This window comes from Lycorma delicatula, chromosome 11 (assembly GCF_047948215.1).
Source record: "Lycorma delicatula isolate Av1 chromosome 11, ASM4794821v1, whole genome shotgun sequence".
Classification (NCBI taxonomy): domain Eukaryota; kingdom Metazoa; phylum Arthropoda; class Insecta; order Hemiptera; family Fulgoridae; genus Lycorma; species Lycorma delicatula.
Window position 1 is genome coordinate 28,317,855 of NC_134465.1, and position 25,533 is coordinate 28,343,387.

At 26.3% G+C, this 25,533-nt stretch overlaps 1 protein-coding gene across 3 annotated transcripts in view; it reads right to left on the bottom strand.

Moving 5' to 3' along the window:
• The window catches only part of LOC142332105 (uncharacterized), a 528,381-nt gene that overhangs the window by 99,614 nt on the left and 403,234 nt on the right, over window positions 1–25,533 (bottom strand). The window lies entirely within an intron of this gene.

Here is a 25,533-nt window from a genome sequence, read left to right on the forward strand (position 1 = left end):
TGAAAATGCTAATGGCCCTGTGGAATGCCAAATGTTTCAGAATATCATAATTATAATAACTAATTATTATTTTATATAACTAATAAGTACATTGCAATTTGTTCAACTTTGTGAACAGTAAGTAAACCCATGCCCCAGTGAAATGAGGTTATCTATTGACATGTAAAGAAGGTGCAGTTTTTTACAGACTCAGGTCAATCATTCAATCATTTCAGGCCGTAGTTATGTAATTAACTGAACCCCAACTACTGAAGTACACTGGTATTCAATGTCAACTATTCAAATCCCCATAAAAGTAACAACTTTACTAGGATTAAAACCTCAGAACCTTCAATTTTGAAAATTAATTAATTCCTTTTTGTTACTTATGAAATAGCACTTATTTATTTATGAAATCTATTTCAGTGGTTTTACATTCGGCAGTAGCTAAAATCTGTAGCAATCAGAAAAAAATAATAAATACACATACTAGGGCAGACTATAACAATAAAGACAGAACAGCACTTTTGTTAAAAAATCGTAAAAAGATATAAAAGTGAAAATCAGTGTGAAAATGATATTACAAAATAATAATACGAATGAAAATCTGGATAAAACTTTTCATGATTATATAATATTAAGTATGGACTTAAATACAACTATAGGATGTATTCAAATCCTGAATAATTTAAATATAAACAAGGATGCTAAAAATAGATAAACATATTCAAAAAGTCAGCATCTGATTGTTATATATTTTTTAAATTATAATATCTTTTTACCTTATAAAAAGATAGTAATAAACAATTAACAAAAAAAAAATTAAAGTACATAATAATAATCATAATAATAATATGTATGAAAGTTATTTTTGTTGAGTAATTAGTAAGCAACACATTATATTTAAAATTAACAATAAAATATCCTTGATTTAATATCCTAGAATAATTAATTGCAATTACAACAATCAAAACTTTTTTGTTAACTCATCATACATAAAAGAATTATAAAAAATAAATCATAGCAAATGCAGGACTGATCAACATTACTAATCATTATATATGAAACAAAATACATACATGTTTACAAGTACATACGCGAACGAATAACACCAAATATGACAAAAAAATATATTATTGTCATTTTTATTATTATTTAAGTAACAGTTATTATTACTATTATTATATTATGGTATTTAGTAGACTATGCATGTTGAGATCTGTGACCTCGGTATGAAAATTCATTCAATGATTACAAACAGGTAATATATAGAATTATTATTAATTATGCTAGAAGTAATGTTACATAAATTATAAATTATAATTTATGATAATATAAAATACATACATATTATTTACTCACTTCTCTGTCAGTTAAATAATAATATCTGATTAAATGTCAAACATTCACTTTCAGATGTCTACAGACAGATTCAATAGACATTATTTAAACCACAAAATTACAACCGTCTGCTTCAATTAGTACAGTTATCGTGCTACGATAACTGTATGAAAATAATAAAATAACAGTACACAATCAATTTTTTTTTTAAATATTTAACCACAAAAATATGTCAATTCATACAAAATTATTTTTTTAATGAACTTTAAAAAAAGGAGAAGATTCTTAAATCTTCACACACACACACACACACACACACACACACACACACACACACACAAATATATATATATATATATATATATATATGTATATATATGTATATATATATATATATATTTACCAGTAGATAAATAATATATCCGTATATATACTATACACTCAAGCCTCACCACCATTTACCAAATCAAATGGATTAATTTTGTTGATTCTTTAAGAGAATTTATCAGGTTAAAGCAGTGTGGTGGAGCTGAACTTACATATTCTCTCTGTGGAAAAAAGGGATTGTGTTACTGAAAGTTTATATTTAATTGCTTTGCATTCGTTTAACCCTAGCACCTATTGTTAAGTGAAGAATGTAACAACTATTTAGACAATGACACATACAGCAAATCTGATAAGACATAAATAAGTATTCATAGAACCCATTCAAATTTTAATTATATTAACTTTTAATTGTTATTATTTAATTAATGTTAAGTAGTAACATATCTATAAATATGAGATAAGTAAACTAGTTTTCTAAACTAGGTTTTTTGTATAATGTAATGGAAGGGGTTGCAGTTTGTTCCAAAAGAGAATAAATGGAAGACCAAGCAAAATTGCATTGTATTATTGTCCCTAATTTCAATTAAAAAATTTTCAGACCAATTTTTTGAGATAACTTTGATAAATTCTTTCTTGGATGTTTCCTGATCATTTTATGTACCAAAAATAAACATTCAAACCTCTTTTGACTATGTGGTTATCTCAACTTAACATAAACAAACAAACCTTGTTGACTATGTGGCTATCTTACTTAACTGATTAGCATACTTTATTAAACAGGTTGTTACTGAATTCTGATTAACCAGCCCAATCAAAGTGTACGATCACTGTCTCGCTTTAGGCTAAAATGATCATATTATCAGCTAAGACTTTCAATTCAAGTCAAACATTTAAAACTTGATTTAACCCCGTAATTTTGATATCACTTAATTCCTTTTATTGTCCTTAAAAAGGCATTATAATATAATTATTATATAATTTTTTATTAGTTTGGATGGGTCATCCCAGATATAGCATAAACTATATTAACTAAATAAAAAATGTCTATAATAATTGTTGATAAACTTATTGATCTATATTTAGCAAACAATTCCACAATTGCAAGCAGCAGCTAAAAGCATTGTCAACATCCTCTAACTATGAATAAGATTTTTGTAGCAGATGGTTATTAGAATGAAACAAAAATTAATCTAAACAATTTAAATTTCAAAAAACTGTTTTAATAATTTGTCAATAACCTACATTTGATGTGGCATACATCAAATAACAAGTAATATTGATGAATATTATAAATACAGGTGAGGAACAACAACATATTACGGAATACTTACATGATACATCTGAAACATTAGATTCAGCCTTGTGTTAAACTACAATAGATAATTTAGGAAATATTTCACCTTAACAGAAATAAATAACACATTTTAAATTATGTATAATAAATATTCATAACATGCAGTATGAAACAGACATAATGAATGTCTTTAGTGCATGATTTGATATAGATAGTAAAACAACAATGATGCAGACTAGTTGACTTGAATATTAATCGCATGTCAGCAAATGCATTCATAGTCATTTAGCAAAGTATGTGTGTAAAAAAAGTCTTGCAGATTAAACATAATTTATTAATTACATTAAATAAAAGATTAAAATAATAAAATCAATTAAAAAACAAAAACATACTGAAAAAAATAAAGATTTTCTGTTATTTTTTAAATTTTGAATTTAAGAAGTCACACCTAATTACAAATAACTACAAAATAGTATTTTTTTAATTTTTAATTTATTTTACATTAGTTTAAATATGGTAAAAAAACTGGTGAAAAGAAACACACAGATGAGAAACATGAATCTTAATAAAATTTAAGCACAAACTAAAGATCTCTTAAAAACATATTATATTTCCACTAAATTACTTTTCTTGAATTTTCACAAAGAAATTGTGAATATCAGAATGACATAAGGCTATATAAATAAATTACATCAATCCATTACTTAGAAATGATGATGTCAAAATATACTTTAAATAATGCAACTAGACAAGAAACCTATTATTAAAAAAAATTCATTTAAACTACCAGAAAAAGTAACATGATCAGAAGAACTTCGAACAAATAAAAATCCAACAAATGAAATAGGTCCCTTTGCTGAAAAGTCAGGCTTGAACATATGTACATGTTAGAAATTAAAAATGATTAAAAAGCTGAATAATTAGTTCAGACAAAAATTTTTAAAAGGAAATATATTACTGATAAATACAGTTTTAAAAAAAAAATATATAGTACTGATAAATACTGTTACACAGATACAAATTATAAACAACTACACTATAAGGTTGATGAGGCATCACTGGTCTTATCTGTGATCAACCAAGAGTCAACTTCAGTATATGCTATGATAGCTTGCAAATATATCATGAACTGACTGTCATGTATTAGTGACGATTTATAGTGGGAATAAAACAGTATAAGAGGACATCAGTAGCCAAAGTAAAAAGTCTGCCTCCATAAGACATCATCTGTTGTGTATTGTGTCTTAGCATCAAATTAAACCTTAAAATTTCTTGACTTCCTTGTACACCTATTAAATTACATATAAACATTTTTTTTTAAAATAAAAATTACATAAAATTTTATTTCATTTATAACTTCTGATATTTTTTTATTTTTTTTTTATTATTGAATTATTATTTATTGTACTTTTTTTTTACAATCAGTGATTAATAATTATTAATAAATCAATACATTTAAATTTAAAAAAAAAGGGAAATGAAGTCAAATTTGAACCGATGTACCTTACCTTACCCTTGTAAGATTCAAATATTTCATTAATTAAAATTTTATTTGGCTATAACTCTGGAACCAATGAAAATATGTATCACTTTCAATACATCATTGAAAAGCTCTCAATGAGAGCTTATTACAGCAGTTACGAAAAACTCCAAAATCTAACATTTTTGGATTTTGGGCTTTTTTGAACACTTTTGGCCCAGTCAATTCCAATGAAAAGGGTAAGTGAACAACGAGATGCTACAACAGTTCTAAATCCAAAATTTCAACATCCTACGTTTAATAGTTTTTTAGTTATGCGAGATATATACAAAAGTACGTACATACAGACATCACGCTGAAACTAGTCAAAATGGATTCAGGAATGGTCAAAATGTATATTTCCATTGAAATCTGAAAACCTAAATTTTTGTGATCACAAAAATCCTTTACTTCATACAAGGAAGTAATAAGACTTTAGGGCACTCTCCCAGAAATGATCTTTAACTACCATCTCCTTTTGTTTATCATTTTATCAATTTTTAAAATGACAATTTAGGAAAGTAAAAAAAAAGTAATTATTGATTGTTTATAATAATACACTTTACCTATGGACCTTTGGGTATTAATGAAATATATAATATAAAACTAAAACTCAATCAATCAATCTCAATTTTATACTTCTTGTTATCATTAACAGATAAAAAATGAAGTAAACTATTTTTGCAGGAATAATACAAAGTTAAATCTGCCCCATTTTGATGTTTTCTTTTTATTATACATTGAAATTCTTATGTTTATACTTTGTTTCCGTGCACTTTATGGACTATTATTCAGAGACTTATTTTACTCAGTCAAATTCTATAAAATTTTTTGTTTAAAACCTTTATTTGTTTATTACCCATTTAACAAAGTGATGGGATCACTACAATTGGGATCACTACAATTACATTCTGATTTAATTTTACTGAAGGCGTAGAAATCAAGATTAAATCTTTCACCAGCTAAGAAAGCAATTTGTAATTTATTTTTATATGGGTTTTCTTCTTTATTTAAGGACATTCTCTGAAAGTTTGTTACATTATTTGTGAATCACCCTGTTTATAAAGTACATTCTGTGATATTAAGGAGTGAGTACTGAATATATTAATTTATTCCTTCACTCTATATGTCTTAGTCTTACGGCTGACACATTTAAAACAAAAGAGACAAAAAAAAGCTGAACCAGTTAAGCTATTTTATTTGATAATAATACATTTTATTCAACAAAATAAATATCCCATTGTGAACAGAGTGAAGGTATTGCTTAAAGAATTTTCAAAATAACCTGATTTTAATACACTTAGCTTATGTGTAACAGTATATTCTACTCAAGTGATGTAATGGAAACCAATTCATTTCTTATGTATGCTAGTAAGATTGGCACGGTATTTATTATTATTGAAAAATGCTTGTTTACTTGTACTAAACAACTTGTTTACTTCTTAAATTTTACAACTGAATTATTATTAAAAAAATCAATCTTTGAAATAACATTACTCCAAACAAAACAGAAATTAAAAAAAATAAATATTCAAAATTATCTAATACTTCAGAAAATCTCATTGTTAACAAGTAAAAAATTAAATTGTCAAAATTTAAGGAAATAAAAATAAACAACAAGAAATAAGAGAATAGAACAATTTAAAAATATTTATAAATTTAAATTCTAACATAAAATGATAAACGACCAAGTAGTTTATCAATATCATAATTTATTTAAGTTGATAAAATCTCATTTGATCATAAATACTCGATCAGGTAATGTATTACAATTGTTAGATGTAAAAACTGATTCAAATTGTCATATAGTATTTTATAATTGATGATAATAAATTCATGGGTTTGAAAAGCTTTTTACATAAACTGGTGAACTTATAAATTTGTTATTTTTGTGTGTTCATTATGTGATTTTTAATAATAATTTTGCCTCTCTCTCTCTCTACTCTCTATCTCTCTGTATATATATATATATATATATATATATATATATATATATATATATATATATATGTGTGTGTGTGTGTGTGTGTGTGTGTGTGTGTGTGTGTGTAAGAGTATGTGTGTTTAAATACAAACACAGTATATAAAAGAATTGTAAAATTACAGATACTCAAGGCTCAAGGTCAATTACACGTGTAAATAGAATTAAGTTAAATAAAAAGAAAAAACATTTTTTTGTAATCTCAAGCTCATACACTACTGAGAGATATAACAACTTGTTATCAAAGCCAACTCAAGTGGCATCAATAATTTTTAACGTAAAAGTATAATTTATTTATTTATGAAATTTTTTATATCTATAATTTTTTAGATGGTCCAAAAGGCATGCAACAATGAATTTGCATCAGGAATATTGCTGTGCCAATGATCACAGTGAATGTTATTTTTTTTTTTTTACAACTTGTGTTCCTTTAATAAAAAATTGTGCCATATTTGTTTTTGTAAAATATTCATTATATAAAGGTGTAAAACAAATTTTTCACTAGTCTAAGTTCTTATTTTTACTACATTAATTGCAAATGAATTCTTACAAATAGGTACAAGAATTACTTTGAATTGTGTCAAAGGAATCAAACATAAAAAAAAACATTCGCTCAAACGCTTTCATAATAATGATGGGGTAGGAGATAGACATCACTTAAAGTTATTGTTTAAAGAGGTTTGAGACTAAAAATAAACTACTACTGGTAAATTGTTGAACTTACTGAACCAGGCAAAGCCAAACAGATTAATTACTGCAAGAGGTTCCAATTATTTATTAAATTTACACACACAGTATTAAATGTTAATTTCATTGAAGAAGTATGGTTCCATCTAAACGATTTCGTATGCCATAATAATGTACAGAGTAATTGAATTCGGGAGGTTAATCACTGCTTTTAAATAGTAAATAAAAAGATTTAATATTTAGTATGCAATTTCACAGAAAATTATTGGGCCAATTTTTTTTAAAAACTATAAATAAACATTCTTACTGAAGGCAGACATAGTAGCACAAATAGAAGAGTTTACAGGAATAGCTCAAAAAGCATGCCTACAAGTATCCTTTACCAAAATGTCACGATGAACATCAAACTATTTACACAAAAAACAAAAGGGACTAAGTGCAGAAATATAAATGTCACCAACTACTTTAAGTACCTCAAAACAGAACAGAATAGATAAAGTGTTAACAGAATATTAAAACTGGAGAAGCTTGAATTTATAAACAAAGACATCTACAATAAGAATTTCTGCAAGGTCATGAAATTAATACATTATACAACTGTAGTGAGACCAGTAATATGGTAATGAAACATTACAACTAACCAACCTTGAAAAACTGCTCATGATCAAAAGGTTACCAAGGAAAATCCATGGATTAAAGGAAACAGAGAAAAAATACAAACAAGGAGAATCTAACAAGGAGATCTACCAAAATCATGATCTAGAAATAGAAATAAAAAGAGAAGTTTAAATTTCTTGAGGCATATGATCAAAATGGACCACAAGAGACTAAATAAGCAAATTTAATCAAAGCAGTACAACATTTAATAAGTAGTACAACATGAAAAGCAAATCAAATTACCGAAAAAGATGAAAGAGGGTCTCCAAAAAGATAGGCTTGAAAGAAGAAGGCTGTTGTGATAACAGATAACTTCTGAAGAATAAGTTCCTATATAAAAGTTTTTGTGGCATAAAAAGAAGGATATGAAGAAAATGGACAAATGAGCAAAAACAAAACCATACTGAAAAATTGGAAAAAGCATGGCAGAAGAGATGAAAAGCTATTAAGTGTTATTTGCATGATCCTAAGTTGGCCATTTATATAAAAAAAAAAAAAAACATTCTTACCAAGAAGAGTAGGAGACCAACCAGAAATTATTAAATGTCGATCCAACAAAAAGTAACAGGTAACAAAAAATAGTACCAGGTGAAAATCAAAAAAAAAAATTCTTGCCAAGATATGACAATTAAATTTATTGCTCTGAGCCCCATAAATCTTTTAAAATAATATTTTTATGACCATGTAATTTTAAAATGATTACAGCCCTCGCAGGAGTCCTGATTTCATTCCACCAAATGATTTATGTAGGGATTTTTGAAAAAGTATTTTTTGTCACATTGAAGAACTGAAGAACAAAAAATGAAATTGATTGATAAATAAATTAACTACAAAAAATAAATTCACTAAAAAACTGAAACATAATAGAAATAGTACTTTATTAGTTTCATCTAATTTTAATGTTAGAAAACATTTATGATTTCTTTTTTCCTAAAATTCTTTTTATCCTCTTAAAAAAAAAATTAATTAAAAAATAAGTACACTATGTTCTTGTTTAGTTAGAAAATGTAAAACAATGTAACATATTATTCTAAATTCATACTACCAAATTATTCTTAAAAAATACATTTTTCAGAGGTTACTTTCTCTTAGATATTTTTAACCAAAATTCTGTAAATTTTGAAGACAAAATAAAAAAAAAAGAAAACTAAGATTATAGGGAAAAAATGTCTCTGAAACTTATTTAAAGAATTTTCCCCAGATTTTTAGTTTATCCCTAAAGTCTGTTGTAAGAAGGTTCACCACTTTGCTGACTTAAAACGACAGAATAGTATCTATATCTTTCAACTGGAAAGTTCTAGATTTCCTGGAAAGATTTGCCTTTTCTTTCATATGCTACCAAATTCACTTCTCATTTAAAACCAATATAATTGTGATCGAGTGTCACTTGTAATTGTGGTTTAATAAGTAAATAAAAAAAGCACTCATTCATAGAGATTCAAAAATTTTTTTAAAAATGAAATAATCATAGTTATCATACAGAGTAAAAAAAGTATCTGGTTACAACAACATTTCTATAAATTAATTAATTTGTTATATATTTGCCAAAAAATAACTCATTTTGCCTTGCTTCCCTTTTCCAACCACTTATTTATACCAAACCTACTCTATACAGCACTCCCGAGTATTAAAACATGAATAAATTTAAAGATGTCAAACAAAAAATTCAAAAACCTAATTATTTCCTTACCACATTCTCTTTATAATTTAGTTTTACTGGGCTAATGATTGGTAAAAAAAGAATTATTTTAACAAAAAGAGATTCCTTATTTTCAATGGTTCATAAATTTCAGAAATATATTTACTAGGGATTTGAACATTAAGCTAATTAAAACATAAATTACAACAAAATAATAGCCCCTAAAAAACAAGCATAAACATTACGAACTAGAGAAGAAGATTACGAACTAGAGAAGAGATGCAAAATGTAGACTACTAAATATATAGACCAAATAGTAACATTACTTTATCAGTAGTAGATGTTACACAAATCAACCATACATTTGAAAACTGATATTCAAAATTAATCTAAAATTTGATATTAATCAATGTGAATAAATATTCATAAGAAAGGTAACCTGAGTTTGATGATTTATTAATAATTTGACAATCATTAAATAATTGGATCTATGTTAATGAAATCTGTTGTACATTTTGTATAAAAGCTAGTTAATTATAATGAGCGTTAAAGGTAGAATGATAATCGAGAATTTATTTCATTTATTCCATCTGTAGAAGAATAGATATTTTGAAAATATAAGCTAATGAAATAATGAAAGCATTAAAAGTAAATAAAAATGAAAATGATTTCAGGATAATACACATTATTAAAAATAAATAAATAAAAATTTTGAGAGGAGCATATCCTTTAGTTAGGTTAGTTCTGATGAATTTCAGAACTTTACCACCATTCTATTCTAACCAAATTACAACCATTATGAGAAAGCTTTCAAACACAGAGTTCAGTTTTTTTATTAAGTAATGCATACACATGATTAAATAAGATTCAATTAAAAAGTTAAAAGAATGCTATCATGTGCTGTAACATTTTCCATTCAATAAATAAAATGTAATTTTATTTTCTAACCTAACCTAATTAAGTGAACCAAATATATCTTTTATTAATTTAAATATAAATTTCTTGATATGCTCACTGAAAAAAAAAAAAAAAAAAAAAAAATATTAATAATAATTTGATCTTTAAACTGATTCATTGAAACATAGTTTACGTTTGCTGTAAATGTTTCAAAATTGGTAATGAAAATGATTATGTTATAAACTTTTGACAAGAAAATCAAAGCAAATTATACAAATAGAACATTTTTAATTACTTCAAAAGTTTTTATTCATCCTCATCAGAGAGTAATGCTGCTGTTTTCACTCAGGTGATATTGTTGCTGACAGTATTTTCTAATTAGGCAGATACATGCTTTAAATGAGTTGAAAAGTGTCTGTACATTATTGTGTATTTATAATTTATAATTTCCAAGAAGATTAAGATAATTTGTATGGAGGGCTTTAAAATGTTTATTTGAAAGCACTGGTTCATTCTTCAACTTTAGTTACATCTGATATTAATTAAATTATCCTATTTAACTATTTTATTTATTTTTATAATACTTATTATTTGAGAGTTGTTTCTTTGATTACTATAACTTTATCAGGGTTTGCTGCTTGTGTAGAAAATTATTTAAGGAAAATTAATGCTTTTTCTATTTTGAGACAATTGGGTTTTATATTTTTTGCTCATTGTTTCGGTTCTTTAATTCGTTGTTTTCTTCGTTTATTAATTGAAACTTAAGTCTTTTCTCTTTTGTTCTGGATTTTTTAATTTTTTTTTTGTAACCAATTTTTGTTTTAAGTAAACCATCTGACCGATATACAATTGTGGAGTTCATTGTAAATTATTACAATAATACAGTTCCTTGATGTTGTCTTCATAATAAACAATGAAATAAAAACACTTTGAAAATACACAAAAAATCAAAATTAACAGATACTCTCAAACACTACCTCAGACCACCCAATCTTGCATAAATTAACTGCTTTCAGAAGTGTGATCCATAAACTACTGAAAGCCTTTGTAATCTTAGGACCAAATGAAGAATCCAATAATCTACATCATAAAATACCTAGCACACTTAAATGACATAAAACTAAACTCATTCAGACATTACTACACAAAATAAATAAAAGGGATACATAGAAGCACTGTGAGAAAATAACTCAAAAATTAAAATATGTTTGACACAATGTGGGTCTTCAGGTTAACAAACAAAACAAATAATTGAACACTAGACACAGCAGCTCCAGAATACAAAATTGTTCTGGCTGCACAATATTCTACATTGGTCAAATAATTTGCAGCTTCAAACAAAGATACAAAGATACAACGAATCTTTGAAAAAACCTTTAAGCAATGTAAAATTAAACATTTGGCGACAGTCTCACAGACACAACCCACCTACATCGATAACAACTTTGATAATATACATCGACATAAAAATAGATCAAATTTAAACATAGTTGCACATTATGAAATATATGCACACAAAGAACAGTGTACTAAATTGAACAGACAAAATTGAAATCCAACAAATTTGTTGACCACATTTAAAATTTATGTGTGTTTATTTTAAAGAAAACTGCCAGTAATACCAACTGAAGTCAGGGTGAGAAATTATTAAAAATATTTTATTAATGAAATTTATTTCAAAAGTATATTTTTAAAATAATTTTAATAAATATATAACTCGACATAGATTTGTAATAACAATAAACAATCTACACATCATTCCATCAAGATTTAACAGTTTATTTAACAAATTAATTTTTTTTTTTTTTCACTTATCACAATTTTAACTAAAGCATTTCACAGATGTCAACTTTCTATTCTGTAAATGGTTTTGAGATACCTTTCTGAAAAAATTATTAACAATTTAATTAAAATAACTTTATAAAGCAGAATTTGTTTAATATGGTAAAAATGTATTAAACTAGGTAAAGAATTTATACAGTGTGACATCATGAACATAACTGTACTGCTTCTTACCTTTAACAATTAAACGTTATTTGATTATAGATTTCATAATTAAAAACAATCTGCCGTACTTAAAATAAATTCATTAAAAAAAACAAAAAAAACACCTAATCTAATAACATAAGATGGCTGAAAGAATGACTCAAGTGTAATGTTACGTTAAAATAGATTTGATTTATTATTGCATCAAAAATTAATATTTTTATATAACTGATAGTGTTTGGAATAAACAGAATGTTTTATAATTTTCCACAGCACTGAATGGGTTATTATATTTTTTGTTAAATTTTACATTGTTACAGTAAACTGAGTTCATGGCTTGTTTTGTTCATGTGTAAAGTTTTCCATATGGGCATAAATATCATTTTCCTCTTGTGTCCAATTTTTATGAGATAATTTGAAAATATTGATTATCTTGTTTTGTATGTTATGCCTGGATGTTTTAATCTGCATTTGCGATTATACTCGTATGTTTTTTTTTTGTCCTCAGTCATTTGACTAGTTTGATCCAGCACTCCAAGATTCCCTATCTAGTGCTAGTCGTTTCATTTCAGTATATCCTCTACATCCTACATCCCTAACAATTTGTTTTACATATTCCAAACGTGGCCTGCCTACACAATTGTTTCCTTCTACCTGTCCTTCCAATATTAAAGCGACTATTCCAGGATGTCTTAGTATGTGGCCTATAAGTCTGTCTCTTCTTTTAACTCGTATGAAAAATTTAATTTTTTCATAGGTACTGCAGTTTTGTCTGTGTATCATTTTGTGTTTATATAAATTATGTTTTGTTTACAAATGTCTTTTGTTATTATATCTTCTGCATTTTGAATTTATATTTGCTTTTGTTATTATATCTGCTGTTTTGAAAGTAAATTAATAACATGTTAATATGATTGTCATTAGTAATATTATAAATAATCATTCTAAATTCATCACTCTGAAAAATATTGACAATTTATTATATAAACTGTAATTAAACATATTTTAGGTCACAGCATATATATATATATATATATATATATATATATATATATATATATATATATATATATATATATATATATAAAAATCAATGTTTGCTTGTCTATCTGTTCCAACTTAACTCAAAATCTACCAGACAGATTTGTCCAAAATTTTGCACACCAACACTCAGAAGCCCTGCGGTGAACATAGGCTAATTTTTTTGGACCTCCTACATAACAGTTGCGAGTTATCGGCATTCCAATAACTTTAAGTTACTTTTTTCCATTTTGACAACCTAAGCAAAAACAAAGAACCCGAAAATCTCGCAGGCAAAAGTATATAATCTCTAACGCTTCTTCATAAGCGATCAGAAAAAGGACTGTGAAAAAGTGTGTTTGTGAATAAAGTGTAAAAGATAAAAATAAATAAAAAAGTGTTTAACAAACTTGCATATGGTTGCATAACTAATAAGACAATAAGATTTTATTAAAAGTTTTTGAGTTGTACGCATGCTGGAATTGAGATATTTTGAAAAATTGTATTTATGGTCCAATTTGGCTCATATTTGTCGAAAACGACAACATTTTGGTCGACATAAAATTAATTCATCTGTAACCATATAGCGCGGGCGAAGCCGGGACTGGGATGCTAGTAACAAATAAAGTTACATGGAACAGAATCTATTCAAAGATGCAGTTTGAAGTAAAATGTAATTCTATGGCTACAAACTAAAGTCAAATCACAAAGAAAAGGATGAAAAAATTTCATTTAAATCTAATAAATTTTGAAGTACGTGCATTTATTCTATGTTCCACATATTCATAAACAAAATATATGCATCTACTCCGCACAATCAATCAATCTTCCTCAATTCCAAGGTTCAAATTCATCCAAGCAAGCCAATGATTGCTCAGGAATCAAATAATACAGTTCATTCATTACATTCCATTTACTTCCACAGAAATCTATACAGAATCTTTAGTAAAAGCAATGTATATTGAGAAATTTTTCAATAAATATGACAAATATGTAAAGAACCATAAAATATAAATGATCCAAAGAAATAATTAAATTTAAAAAAAAATACTTTAAAACCTGTGATAAAAAACCCAGAAAGATAATTAAAAAAATTAAACCATAAAAAAAGTATAGAAACACCTGAAAGAGATCTATATACCTTTACCAGTGAAGATTATAATTCTGCACTCACTTCCACATCTTGCATTTTAATGACAGAAATTAGCAAGAAAAATTTTCTAGAACCATTGTGTTTTTTCATACAATGGCTTTATTCTTGTTGTAATAATAATTTTGTAAATTTTTTTTAAGTACTACATTTTTGTTTTGTTTTAATTATTGTAAATTTTTTGGGCTAAAATAGATTTCTCATCTTTTTTGAAAATAAGATTTCTAAAAGTAATGTTGGAACTAAAATTTAGTTTTTTATGTATTAAAAGTCTTTCACTGGTAATTTGGATTGATGAAAAAGTTAAGTTATCATAATATCAATTGACGTTACAATAAAGAGAAAACAGCAGTACTAATGTTATAGAAGGTGGCCCCTATAAAGTGACAACATTACAACTTACATTTTATAAACATGACTGTAAATCTAATCATATTTTTCTTAAAAAATAAACACTTTTGTTTAATGGTATAAAATCAACTACAGAAATTTAATTAAGAAAAAAATAATAGTAAACGAGAGTTTAGCTTGATATCCCAACACGAGTTACTTGTAGTTATAGCAAATTTTATTACACTTATGTTTTAACGAGTAATTAAATTACATGAACAGTAAAATTAATTTATATAATTAAATTTTCTATTGAATATTTCATCTATTATAATTATTTAATAATACTAAATCATAATAAGTAACAGAAATTGGGATAACAGAACTGTAAATGTTATTATGGTAACAGAATTTAATAAACAATACTGATTAAACTTAATTACAACTGCAAAATAAATACATATATAAAATGGAAACCAGTTTATCCATTTATAGTTCAACATTTATAAGGTATTCTCCCTGAGGGATTTCATTACCTTGAAACAAGAACTGGACATTCAGCTTTTAAAAGTTATATAGTATATTACTTCCCAAGATGACAATATTTTAATCATTATTAAATAACATCTACTTAATGTTTTTTTTTTTTTTTTTAACGAAAATATTTGATATTTATTAAATGTCAAATTTATATATTTAAAAAACCCAACACAAACAAAATTACACTATCTAAAGCAATATTAATTTGTTTCATTTTTTTTAATAAGTTTTTAAGCTGTAAAAAGGATATAAACTAGAAATCAAAAATATCAAAACCTGAAGAAAAGAGAAATGTTCAAGAAAATGGTACGAAATGGTAAAAATGGTTCAAAAAATTCTACTTGTATATAAATCATCTGATTGAAAACTTAGTTAATAGTTTTATTCTTTAATATATATCAACATCATATAAATAAATAACTGGCCAACGAGCAAAATAATTTATAACATTAAAAAATCATGAATTCCTAGTACCTCTCTCTTTTACTGTTTAGTCTTCAGAACCACCATAAGGTGGCTGATGTTCATCAGCTTCGGCTGATGAATGAGGATGATTGGGTATGAACGTAAATGAATTGTAGTTTTCTATAGTCTTAGATCAACCATTCCTGAGATGTGTGGTTAATTGAAAACCAAACACCAGTATCCACGACCTAGTATTCAAATTCATACAAAAGTATGAATTACATGAATTAATTACAGTCTTTGCTAGGATCTGAACCTCAGAACTCTCCACTTCTAAATCAGCTGATTTGTGAGTTCGTCACTAGACCAACCTAGTGGGTTTGAATTCCCAGTACTTCTCTCTCTCTTTTTCTGTTTATCTTCCAGAACCACCGTAAGGTATTTTACTTCAGAGGATGAATGAGAATGATAAGTATGAATATAAATGAACTGTAGTCTTGTACAATCTCACATCAACCAGCGGTTGGGTTTCGGTTAACTACACATTTCAGATGTGTAGTTAACCGAAACCCAACCGCTAAAGAACACCAATTTCCATGATCTAGTATTCATATCCGTATAAAAGTAATTGCCTTAACTAGGATTTGAACCTTAGAACTTTCAACTCTCAGTACCTGACTCAGTCTATCATTCATATTGATGGTTGTTGTTAAAACAAATTATATGAACTAAATTCTTCAGCTTAATTATTTATAATCCAGCTCATATTTATTCAATAGATCATATTTATTATATAAATTTAACTTATTAAAAATTAAGTTATACCATGATATTTGTATACTAAAAATTATGTAACATGCTCTGGTAAAATTGTATGTAGGAGACTTGCTACACAATCTAATTTTCAGTATCTTTTTGAATTAATAGAAAAGGATAATCTCTACCATAAAAAATTGAATAAATTCTTACGGGCATGTAAATAATAAAATGAGTTAATATTAGACGTGCTCTAATACCCTTGATTATATGATGATGCATATGTTAAAAAAACTAAATTGAAAATAATTAAAATATGCATGTTCTTAACACATGCTACGCATCCAACTTGGGTAACAACCTATAAAGTTAAAATCAGAATTTTTATATGCAGCAGTAATTTTTTTAAAAATAAACTTCAATTTAAAATAAATCTAATTTAAAGAAGTTAATGATATTCATCTAAAACAATATAAACAAAAAATTGATGAAACAATTTCAGACATTCGTATGCTATGTTTTCCTACATGGCAGTGAAGCATGGACCATAGGCGGAGAAGAGAAAAGGAGAATAGATACATTTGTAGTGGTGCTACCAACGGATGTTGAAGATTACAAGGGGGGGAGAAAATAACGCATGAAGTGTACGAAGGATTGATGAGGTGCCATGTTTACGAAGCTTATTAAAGAAACATCTAGACACATGGACAGGATATGTATTACAGCATAACAATTTGTTGCACAACATAATAAGAGGGCACAGTTAAACGAAACAATGCAAGAGGAAGACCAAGACTAGGGTATATTGAACAAAATCATACAGGATGTTGGGTGTAAAACACACATGGAAATAAAGGGATTAGCATAAGATAGATCTGCCTGAAGGAAGAATGCTGCAAACCAATCCTAGGATGACTGATTACTACAAGAAAAAGGGAAGAAGTTACACAAATCTGTAACCACATTTATTGCAGACATAAGTTATTACTCTAAGCCAGAATTTAATAAGGGACTTAAACTGAACTTTAAGGATCAATTTATTGCAATTAACCCAGCAGTATGTTTGCACACTGTAATGCAAGCTGATCATTTTTTTGCTGTTTTATTTCCTCCACTAAATGTAATAAAAATGATCACCTTGCATAACGGTGTGCAAGCGTACTGCCATGTTAAATGTCTGCAAGTCTGTTGTGTCAATGGGTTTTTACAAATGAGATGTCATTTTGTTCAAAATAAAATTCTTAATAAATTCTGTAATAAGAAAAAAATCTGATCAAACAAATAATTACAAAGATATTGAAGATTAAAAAATTAACACGGCTTCAATTTAATGTATAAATTATATTTAAATCATGCTGGAACCATTGTCACAGTTGCAATTATAATGAAACCTTTTGATGAAATTTTTAAAAATCAAGATAAATATTCTACAACTCAGCTCTGAACTTAGGAATTATTGAATCATTCCAAAATTAATGAAGACATGAATACTACCATGGCAAATGACAGTATATCAGGCTTTCATCCAAAACATCCCTGATTGTTATTTTTCATATACTACTGAATTTTGTTTCTATATTTCCCATTCTTACAAAACTACCACAAATAAAATTGAGAAGTAGAAAGGAGAATACTTCATCCACGTGAAGAAATATACTAACTATAAAACATGTACTTAAAAGCTGTTTGCAGTCAACACCAGTGAAATCCCCAGACTGACATTAGAATGTACAAAAAGTCTCTTGAAACATTTGTGTCAATTTTAAATAAAATTTCTGTCATTTTGGGGTCTTAAACTTTATTTACAAAATTGATATTTATATATTTTATGCATTTCAGTAAACCTTATGTAAGTGTTTGAATCTACTTGATAGCTTACACTGTTATAGTAATGTGAATATTAATAAATTTTAATTTTGGCAGCCATTTTGAGGTGAACATGACAGCTGTAGAGGCCATTCATGTATTTTTGTAATCCTGAAAGATGCTTCAACATCAAAAATAAACAAACCAAAATCAAAATCCGAAAACAAAAGGTGCTCACACGGCACACATATTGAATCCAATAATGAATTTTTTTAGAAATATATAAAATTCTATACACAAGAAAAAATAAATAATTAACTAAATTGAAATAAAAAAAGCCATGTCTACACAAACACCCAAATAAATTAAATGAAACTCTAACAAAATATGTATAATATACATATAAACAGCTACTACATGTTAACATTAATCTATTATCACTGAAAGTAGTAATCATTATCATTGAAAGTAGTAATCTAGAGTTATTAACTTATTTTCATCATTTATCAATAAAAAACAAACTTAAAAATGTCTAACCCTAAACACATTAACGAACTTACTTAATTTTGTGATTATATTAGTCAAATACATATTATTTTTCTTTTAATTCTTAAAAATTTTCAAAAATTGTGTGTTGCTCACATAATCACAACAAGAATTAAAGAAAAATATTGAAATAAAACTACAAAGCTTTGAAAAATTAGTAACAAAAAGATGGATTTAAAATTTAAAACTAGATGGCCATTTTTATTTTTAACAATAATCATCAATAAATAAATATTCATTAGTATAAAAATACAACTGAAGTATTGTAAAAATAAAGAAAAGGAAAGCACTAAAAAATAATAAACAAGATATACATATTAAAAATTTAAAACAACTGTCAAAAAAAAACTTTGCTGACAAACATTGCGCTTTAATATAAGATAATTACTAATATAGAATAATTAAAGAGCATGCAACAATTTTGTTTATAGTACTTTTTATATAGTACAATTTTTTAAATTTATTTAAACATATATATATATATTCATGCATATTTGTATAGCCTATGACACTCCCAGTAACGCAAAGATTTTAACACAGGGTGAAACATCTAAAATGATGATCTGCTAAGGTGGAACAAACATGCATGCACACATACAAACATACATCCTTAATACATTACATTCCTTTTTGAACAATTATGTAATAATAATTTATCAATACTCATGAAATTAAAAAAAACTATTGGTATCACTTGTATCAATAAAATAAAATAAAAGCCAACTCTTGGTTTTAAACTATATAATATTGTTTTCAATACTCTCAAGCAAAGGTTTAAAAATAGTCTGAACTACTGACATTTCTAATTCAGTTTATTCACCATAATTTAATATACATTTTTTATAAAAGTTTAGTTAGGATAACCAACTACCTACAAAATGAATTTATTAGAAACCAAGTTTTTAAAAAGTGTCCATAATAAACAAAAATTATAAAGTAGTTGTTAAACCAGCTATTTTATTAACAATATGTAAAAATTTCATTGTTGAGTAATGAAAAACATTTTGAATTTAAAAACAATTTTTTTGTGAAACTTTTTATCCTAAGTACATTAAAAATTCTCATCTCCCTCTCTAATTTTATACCAAAATATTTATTTCTTTCAAAGTTCATGCTCCATTATTCTTGAAATACTTTTTAGCTTAACCAACCCTACACAAGGAGCATGAATTAGGTTATGATGGGCAACCTAAGTTGGAAATTTTAGTGATTAAATTTTTAAAAATCAATATTCAGTGTTATTTTGTAACACAGGTAAAAATCCTCTTTTTATATTGTTTCGTAAGTATCATTTATTTATTAATTCTTCAGTAACTAGTGATAATGATTTTTCAACTATCAAAATGGCCATCTATGTTGAGTTTGAAGTAACTTTTTTAACATATTTTGAGCATTTTATAGTTACCAATTTATATTTTTAATTATTTATTTATTTATTGCTTATATTGAAATGATTATTTCACCAATACACACTATAGATGCAATACGATGTAAATTAATATCGACAAGAACCATTCTAGCAATTTTATATAGAAATACCAACCTGACCTGATTAAACATAAAAACCAGTTTTATAAAAATAAATAAAATAAAATAAATTTACTGTCAATAATTGATATATCAGTCCACAGACTACCTATGCTAAAAATAAAATATATATCATAAAAATAATTTTTGCAATCTTTTTTTTAATACGCATGATATATAACAAACTATAATATAATAAATTATACATTAATGTAAATAAAGTTCATCAGACAAATATTTGGATATAATACAAATAATTTATTATATATATATATATATTGATAAAAAAAATGTTTTTTCTTCATTAATCCCAAAAAGGTTTATGAATGTGAACGGATGTCCTGCTCGTTATGGTAAGACAGCATACTTTTTAAGACTCTTTTAAGACTCTACTTTTTAAGTACTCTAATTTTGCTTTGGATTAGAAAATAATGGGAGAATTACAAAATATCCTGTTTTTTCTTCTTTTTTTTACTATTTTCTTTTTTTATATTGATAACAACACTTTGCGTAAGATATATGACTTACAAGTGTAAACTAATTAAGTTTATTTTAATGGTAAATTACAAAGAGCAACTATGTAGAACAGGTTTTTCTTTAATCAGCAAATGCAGTTTACGTACATGTACATATATACGTATATAAAAGAACAACTACAAGTGTTTACACTATAGTCATTATCTTAATCTAACATAAAACCAGTTTATTAAAAAAAAAAATTGCTTTAACTGTTACTATTTTGGCCTTAATTCACTCTTTTTTTTTAAATTTCCTACTGCTTGGTCAATTCATATTTTGTGAAATCGTCAGATTAAGGAAATATAATTTATCACCTTTTTTAGTTGCCATTATTCACAGGGCATATATCCTCTATGGAACATCCAAAACTCATCATCTCATATGGCTGATATAAATGAATATTTAATTACAAATGGATATCCCACAAATCCAGGAAAAATATCAAGTTCCCAGCAGATTGTTTATTATTTAATAAGATTTTTTTCAACAAAAATAAGATGACAACAAATGCATTAAAGTTTCTGGAAAATAAAAATTAAAGCACCTGCACTTTTAAATTTCAGTAAGTAGATTACTCCTTCAAACGTTTTACTTTGCATTATGATATACCAAAATGTCAATAATTAAAATCGTTCGTTTTAAATCGCTTACCACACTGATGTTACTGAACTAGTTAATGTCAGCATTCCCACTACACCCAGCCACTAACAACGACTGTATGTTGTATAGAGTTTGTCTCTTTTTTTGTGGAATTACTTTCAATGTATTATAATTTTTATATTTCTTAAATCTATAGATTTTACTACCTAAACATTATCCATTAATTATTGAAAATAGTGTAACTTACAAATTTTTAATATAGATTAATTAGTGATTTTACTTTAATAATTGTGTAATGGTCACTGTTTGTTGTTAACGTGATTTAAAAACCCCCAACTAAATGTATATAGTGTAAAAATATTCCATTTACTGGAACATTGCCACTTTGTAAATTATCATTTTTCTCCTAATATAAACTGAGATGTAATTGTTAAAGAATTCATAGAAAAAAATCATCAGACTCCAGTCATGTGACTATGGAAAATTTGAATGAATTTTCATGGCACAGATTAAATCTCATTTAATACTATGATTCCAAGGAAATTTTTTATAGAAATTACCCACGAAATTGGTAAAAATTTACAAACAGAAGTAGAAAATTTTGTACTGAAACTTTGCCCACTATTAAAATGTTATTTATTTTATATTTTACAGCTGTCTCCTGTTTGTCCACTTATGGTCTATATTTTGAAAATAACTCTGAATTTTTCACTATTGAACATTATATCAAATATAGACATAAAAGTTTTAGGACTACTTAGTATTTATATAGTACCTAGACAAATTTTGAAATTAAAACACTGACTGTTGAAAGAAGAATATATTAGTGTATAAAATGTGAAATGTGGAAAAATATATTAGTGTATAAAATGTGAAATGTGGAATTAGAGATTAAGTTATTTTTTACACAAAAAATGCATATATGTTCTTTTTTTCATATTGATTCTAACTACATTTCTTTAACTGAAAAATAACTTTTTCCTGGTGATTTTACTCCCTTTTCCTTTCATTGTAAGTAAATATAATTAAAATTAGTACTCCAAGTTTTCATAAATCTTATGTAGTAAGATTTCCACATTTAGTTACTATTTTTATTTCACTAAAGATTAAAATTTATTGATTAAACAGAATGCTATGTATTTGGTGTGCCTGAATCTACAGTTCCATAACCGAAAGTCAAAATATAAATAGTTTACAAACAACCAGTCGTTCCATTTTCTTATGCAATATTTTTTTAATCAGATGCTGGAACATAGATAACAAGAGGCCTATGTATACTTTTCGGAATTAATAGTTATCAAAAATAATACTTAAAAAATTAGATGCAGTTTAATTTTAATAGATAATTACAGGAGCTTTTAATATTACCCTGAACTGCAACAATCTTCTTGGAAATTTTTAAAATATTTTCCTAGAGTATTGCAATAAACAAATGCTTGTGAAACAAATCTAGAATCTTCTTGACATAATGAAATAATTTATATTATTAAGATATATATATATATATATATATATATATATATATATATATATATATATATTACATTGGTAAATTGAAAATACACTCTTGTCGATCTTATTTTCTACTTTTTAAAAGCAACTGGATCGCCACTGTCCCTTATCAGAAAAGACCCTCAACAGCTAAGATGCTTACACAATAATTTTACAATCCCTTTCAACAAAATCAGAACACACTAACCTTCACATTTATAAAATGATGCAGATAGTTTTCTTTTTTTTTTTATTTATATAAGTTGATTATGTAGTGGTACCCAACATTTCCTAAAAACATAGCTCACCCCAACATATATTCAGGATTTGTGATTTCACATACCATATAAAAAACAAAATATTTGAACGTTTATTACAAATTACAAAATGATAGTTACAGGTACTTTATACAAAATAATCATAAATAAATTATCGAACGGCTTTAAAAAATACCAATATTTTTTTCATTTGTAACTAGTATTGCAGTCCATTTACAAAGTTACAAGATGCTTTAATTTCCCAATTTATCAATTCATTTGATTTTTACCAGATATATTTAAAATTTATTAAAACAAAACAGCCGACAATTAGATAAGTAAAATATATATATAGATAACTAAATTAGATAAATTAAAGAAAGTTCTCACTATATACCCATTAACATTACATATATATATGCACCTCTCCCAAATACAATTCTTGAATGTTAAGAATTTTATACCTGTAAATTTAAGTAACTCAGTGCCCCAGTACCTTAGTACAGAACTGAAATTGAAATATTATCAAGGATAGCTTTAAGGAGAAACAATTAAAATAATCCAGTATCAAAGTTAATTTAAAATGTTTAAAAATTAGGCAAAAAAAACATTCAAAATTTGCATAGCTAAAGTAAGCGAGAGTAATTCAACAAGTTTAGGTGTAATAACTTAACATCTGGATTTAAATTCCTTAAAATTAATTAAAAGCAAAATAAAAAATAAATGAAAATTATTTGATATACCTATGTAAACAAATAAGTACCTAAAATATTTTACGCGGCAGAAATTCTTAAACTTCCTTGAATTGGAAATCTTGAAAAATTGGAAAAAACCAAAAGAAGAACCAAGAAAAATACTAGGACCTAAATGTAACAGTGAATTGGAATTTAAATTATGACCCTAATACAGAACAACTACATTTGAAAGTTGAAAAACTGACAGATGGTTTTGGGAAATAGAAAAAGGCATGAACAACATTAGAATCAACAGACACAATAAATGACAGAACATTTTTTAAACAGGTAATTCAGGAAAGGTCAACCAGTGGAAGAAAGTGGACATAAGAAGAGAAGTAACAACACTCTCAAAGGATGAAAGAAGTACAGGCACAGAGGAAGCAAAGTTGATTCATCATAGCCTCTAAAAGAGCTATTCAAAGGAAAAAAAATAAGTGCATTTCATAAGATTGAGAATGAGATTACATATTTATCTTGAACCTAAAAGAATTTTCTCAAATGGAACTTGAAACATGGATTAGGAAATGTTGAAGAGGAGTAATTTTTTTTAAGAACCTCAAATCGATAATGTTAATTCTTGAATATTTTTTTAAACAAAACACCTTGATTCTAATGTCAGAATTTTAGATCTATCTTTCACTTTGTTAATGTAGTACATTTCCCCTCTTTTTTCTGTTTAGCCTCTGGAACCACCATAAGGTATTACTTCAGAGGATGAATGATGATGATGATATATATGAATGTAAATGAAGTGTAGTATTGTAGTCTCAGGTCGACCATTCCTCAAATATGTGGTTAATTGAAACCCAACCACCAAAGAAACTGGTATCCATGATCTAGTATTCAAAGCCATATAAAAATAACTAACTGGGCAGCGCAAGAAAAACAACGCAGTACATGGAGAGTACATTTGATTAAACTAAGTAGCCAGCCATAAAATTCTTAAGATTTCAAAAGGTACGATAAGAACACAAACCACAATGCAAGAGAATCATTGCTTTCAATTTTATGACACACAGGAAGAAGATTAATAATATTATCTAATATTATTTAGAAATTAAAAAAAAATCTATTGGCGTAACTTATAACTCTCACACAAAACTACTCAACTGATTATGCTGAAATTTTGCATGAACATAGTTTTTAATTAGTAATTAGTAAAACCCATAGGATAGACTATTGTCATTATGAAATGTTTCATTGTTTCAAGATGGTGGCTGTTTTAATGGCTTGTGTAACAATCAGATAACATTCCTTGTTGATATTAACTTGACTATGACCAAACCCCGTTAGTAAATTTGAATTTGGAAACAAATTTTTAGTAATTTGAAATTAAATTTATTTTCTACAAACAAGGTTTATTTATTTTTTTTAGATAATTCTTTCAGTTATCGAGGAAAGTTGCTTTAAAGATGGTGTCAGCGCAGTACCTCAACAAAAACAGCCACTGTTATTATGTGTGCGGCATGACATGCTGCAACTGGCTGCAGCTACCCCTAGTTAACCGACAACTATTCTTAAGATTGGTTCCAACTATTCTGA